This window comes from Crocuta crocuta, unplaced genomic scaffold (genome assembly GCF_008692635.1).
Source record: "Crocuta crocuta isolate KB4526 unplaced genomic scaffold, BGI_CrCroc_1.0 scaffold493, whole genome shotgun sequence".
Taxonomy (NCBI): Eukaryota; Metazoa; Chordata; class Mammalia; order Carnivora; family Hyaenidae; genus Crocuta; species Crocuta crocuta.
In genome coordinates this window covers 869,573-875,217 of record NW_027527377.1, presented here as the reverse complement: position 1 = coordinate 875,217, position 5,645 = coordinate 869,573, and positions in this window count along the sequence as shown.

Here is a 5,645-nt window from a genome sequence, read left to right as displayed (position 1 = left end):
TTCTTGACTCTGCCTGTGTGTTACCAAGTGAAGCTGAAAGCAGCAGAAGAGGGGAAATGATAACATTAGAGCAGAAATAAATTATATAGATACAAACAAACAAACAAAAAACAGTAGAACAGATCAGTGAAACTAAGAGCTGGTTCCTTGAAAGAATTAATATAATTGATAAACATCTAGCCAGACTTATCAAAGAGAAAATAGAAATGATCCAAATAAATAAAATCACAAAGGAAAGAGGACAGATCATAACCAACCCCACAGAAATACAAACAATTATAAGAGAATATTATGAAAATTATATGCTAACAAACTGGGCAATCTGAAAGAAATGGACAAACTCCTAGAAATATGCAAACTACCAACACTGAAACAGGAAGAAATAGATAATTGGAACAGACTCATAACCAGCAATGAAATTAAATCAGTAATTAAAAATCTCCCAACAAACCAAAGTCCAGGGCCAGATGGCTTCCCAGGGGAATTCTGCCAGACATTTAAAGAAGAGGTAATACCTATTCTTCTCAAACTGTTCCAAAAAAATAGCAATGGAAGGACAACTTCCAAACTCATTCTATGAGGGAAGCATTACCTTGATTCCAAAACCAGACAAAGATCCCACCAAAAAGGAGAATTACAGGCTAATATCCCTGATGAACATGGATGCAAAATTTCTCGACAAGATACTAGCAAATCAAATCCAACAATATATTAAAATAATTATTCATCATTATCGAGTTGGATTTATTCCTAGGCTGCAAAGGTGGCTCAGTATTACAGATCAATCAACATGATACAACACATTAGTATAAGAAAGGATAAGAACAATATGATCCTGTCAATAGAGAAGAAACATTTGACAAAATACACCAGACGTTCTTGATTACAAAAAAAAAAAGAAAAAGAACCCTCAAGAAAGTACGAATAGACAGAACATACCTCATACACCATAAATGCCATATATGAAAGACCCACAGTTAATACCATCCTCAGTGGAAAAAAACTGAAAGTTTTTCCTCTATGGTCTAGAAGAAGACAGAGATGTCCAGTCTCATCATTACTATTTAACATAGTCCTGGAAGTTCTAGCCTCAGCAATCAGACAACAAAAAGAAATAAAACTTATCCAAATCAGCAAGGAAGAAGTCAAACTTTCACTATTTGCATAGAACATGACATTCTATGTAGAAAACCCAAAGAATACCACAAAAAATTTGATAGAACTATACATGAATTCAGGAAAGTTGTAGGATATAAAAATCAATGTACAGAAATCTGTTTTATTCTATACATCAATAATAAAGCAGCAGAAAAAGAAATCAAGGAATCAATCCCATTTACAATTGTACAAAAACCCATAAGATACCTAGAAATAAACCTAACCAAAAAGGTAAAAGATCAATATTCTGAAAACTATAAAACAATGATGAAAGAAATTGAAGCTGGCATAAAGAAATGGAAAAACAGTCCGTGGACTGGAAGAACAAATATTGTCAAAATGTCTATACTACCCAAGCAATCTACATATTTAATGCAATACCATCACCTTTTCACAGAGCTAGAACAAACAATCCTAAAATTTGTATGGAACCACAAAAGACCCAAATTCAGCCAAAGCAATCCTGAGAATAAAAAGTAAATCTGGAGTCATCACGATTTTGGACTTTGAGTTATATTACAAAGCTGTAGTCATCAAGACAGTATGGTACTGATACAAAAAAAACAGATACACAGATCAATGGAACAAAATTATAAACCCAGAAATGGACTCACAAGTATATGGCCAACTCATCTTCAACAATGCAAGAAAGACTATCCAGTGGAAATAATACAGTCTCTGCAACAAATGGTGTTGAGAAAACTGGACTGCAACATGTGGAAGAAGGAAACTGGACCACTGTCTTACTCCATACATAAAAATAAATTCAAAATGGATGAAAGACCTAAAAGTGAGACAGAAAACTATCAAAATCCTAGAGGAAAACACAGGCAGAAATCTCTTTGACATTGGCCATAGCAACTTGCTACTAGATACATCTCTTGAGGCAAGGGAAACAAACAAAAAAATGAACTATTAGGCCTTCATCAAGATTAAAATCTTCTGCACAGTTGAAGAAAACAATCAACAAAACTAAAAGGCAATCTATAGAATAGAAAAGGTATTTGCAAATGACATATCTGATAAAGGATTAGTATCCAAAATCTATAAAAACTTATTAAATTCAATACCCAAAACCAGTTAAGAAATGGGCAGGAGACATGAATAGTTTTCCAAAGAAAACATGCAGATGGCTAAGAGACACATGAAAAAATGCTCAACATCACTCATCATCGGGGAAATACAAATTAAAACTACAATAAGATATTACCACACACTTGTCTGAATGGCTAAAATTAACAACACAAGAAACAAGTGTTGGCAAGGATGCAGATAAAGGGGGAACACTCTTGCACTCTTGGTGGGATGCAAACTGGTGCAGCCACTCTGGAAAACAGTATGGAGTTTACTTAAAAAGTGAAAAATAGAACTACCCTACAATCCAGCAATTTCACTACGAGGTATTTACCCAAATGATACAACAATACAGAATCGAAAGGGTACATGCACCCAAATAGGTACAGCAGCATTATCAACAGTACACACACACACACACACACACACACACACAGAGTGGAATATTACTCCGTCATTAAAAGGGATGAAATCTTGCTAGTTGCAATGATGTAAATGGATTTAGAGTATATTCTGTTATGTGAAATAAATCAGTCAGAAAAGAGTAATATCTTATTACTTCAATGATATGTGGGATTTAAGAAACAAAATAGATGAAAATAGGGGAAGGGGGAAAAAGAGAGGGAAATAAATCATAAGAAACTCTTAACTATATGGAGAACAAACTGAGGGTTGCTGGAAGGGGAGGTCGGGGTGGGGGGGAATGGGCTAAATGGTTGATGGGTATTAAGGAGGGCACTTGTGTTAAGCACTGAGTGTTAAAAGTAAGTGATGAATCACTAAATTCTACTCCTGAAAATAATTTTACACTATATGTTAACTAACTAGAATTTAAATAAAAAATAAAAATAAATAAATTATGTGTATTCTGCTGCTTTGTATAGAGTGTTTTAAAAATTGAACTTAAGTAAAGGTGACTAATAGTATTGTTCGATTGCTGATTTTATGCCCGTTTATTCTATCAATAATTGAAAGATATTTATTGAAATCTCTTATTTTAATTGTGGATTTGTATTTTTCCTTGCATTTCTAGCAATTTTTACTTCAAATATTTCAAAGATCAGTTAGGTGAATAAACACTTCAGATTATTAGGCCACATGTTAAACTGGTTCCTTTACAGTTGCAAAGTAAACTTTATTATCTTTACTATTTTTTGCTCTGAAACATACTTTGTGGGTATTAATATAGTCATTACAGATTTCTTTGATTGGTGTTAAGCATGGTATATTTGTTTCCATCTTTTTACTTTTAACCTATTTGTGTCTTTAGATTTAAAGTTCATTTCCTGTTGAATGCATATGGTTGGTTGGGTCTTTTTTTTCTCTCTCTCTCTTTTTTTTTTTTTGTAATCTAATCTTATTTTCTCTGCCTTTTCATTGCAGTTTTTATATTATTTATATTTAACATGATTTAATTGTTATATCTAATATTAAATCAATCATCCTGTTACTTGGTTTCCACTTGTCTCATTAGTTTTTTTTCCCCTTCCCCACTTTCTTTTGGATTGTTTCCTAGAGATGTTGTAACAAACTACTACAACAGAATAGCTTAAAACAATAGAATTCTATTAGAATAGAATGGAAATTGGCCAATAGAAATTGTCTCATAGTTTTGGAGGCTAGTTATATGAAATAAAAATGTCAGCAAAGCCATGTTCTCTCTGAAGCCTATGGGAGAAAATCTTTCCTTTTCTCTTTTGGCTTCTGATGTTTTTCAAGAATCCATGGCATTCTTTGGCTTTTAGATGCATTTCTCCAATCTCTGTCTTCATCATTACATGGTCATCTTCTCATTGTGTGTCCCTGTTTTCTTCTTCTAATAAGGACACCAGCCATATTGAATTCAGTTCCAATTTAATAAATCTCACCTTCAGTTGATTACATCTGCAAAGATCTTATTTCCCTAAAAGGTCACTTTCACAATTATCAGGGATTAAGACTTCAACATATCCTTTGGGGAATACAATTCAACCTGAAATAAATGATTTATACCACTCTGTAGAAGTCCTTCGTTGGCTTATTAGTTCCAACTCTGTTTTGTTAATTTAATGGTTGCTTTAGGGTTTATAGTATACATCTTTATCACAGACAGTATGGTTTAAGAACGTGTGTAGTTTAAGAACCTTATAATAGTTTATTCCATTTCTTCTGTCTAGCCTTTAGTCCATAATTTGCATTTGATTTACACCTATGTTATAAACCCTACAATATATCAGTTATGTTTGAAAAGTCAGTTATCATTTAAAGAGATTGAAACAAGAAAAAATCTTTTATATTTACTCAAGTAGTTATCAGTTTTCATGCTCTTCATTCTGTTGTATATCCATATTCCCACCTGATATGTACTCCTTCTGCCTGAAATCAATGTATAAGATTTTTTTCTCTTTATCACTGTTTTTGAGCCATTTCATTATTATGTGTTTTGGTATTATTTCCTTCTTGTGTGTAGAGTTCAGTGATATTTTTAATTCTGTGAATTTAGAGCTTTTTAAAAATCAGATTTGGAAATCTCTCACTATTATTTCTTTAAATATTTTTTTTCTTTTCTTTTTGCCTTTCCTGTCCTTAGGGAACTCTAATTTACATCTGCCTATATTAGGCTGATTGAAGTTATTCTACAGCCTTTTTTTTTTTTCTTTCTGCGTTTCATTTTGGATAATTTCAGTTGCTACAACTTCAAATTTATTAATATTTTGTTTTGTAATATCTAATATGCTGTTAACCACATTCAGTGGATTTTTCATTTCAAACATTATTGTTTTAATCTTTAGAAGTTTCAAGTCCTTTTAAAAATATTTTCCATGTCTTAGGAGGGCACTTGTGGGGATGAGCACTGGGTGTTATATGGAAACCAACTTGACAATAAACTATTTGTAAAATATATATATATTTTTCCATGTCTTTACTTTTGGACATATGAAATGCAGTTATAGTAACTGTTTTTAATGTCTTTGTGTGCTAATTCTTATATCATTTTTTATACTAATGAAAAATAAGTACATAAAAAGATGCTTGACATTATTAGGCATCCAGGAAATTAAACTTGAAGCCATGAGAAACCACTTGGCTCTTATTATCATCAAAAAGGCAGATAATAACAAGTGTTGATAAAGATGTATGTGGAGAAATCAGACATTCATATACCACTGGTGGGACTCTAAAATGGTGCAGCATTTTGGAAAACATAAGTTTTTCAACTTCAGTAAGGTTGAACATAGTTACCATTTGTCATAGAATCCACTCCTTAGGCGTACTCCAGAGAAATGAAAACATATGTCCACCCAAAACTTGAACAGCAGTATTAGTTATAATAGCAAAATGGTAGAAAACACCCAAATGTCATTAACTGATCAGTGAATAAGCAAGTTGTGTTATATCCATACTATGGAATGTTATTCAGTAATAAAAATAAG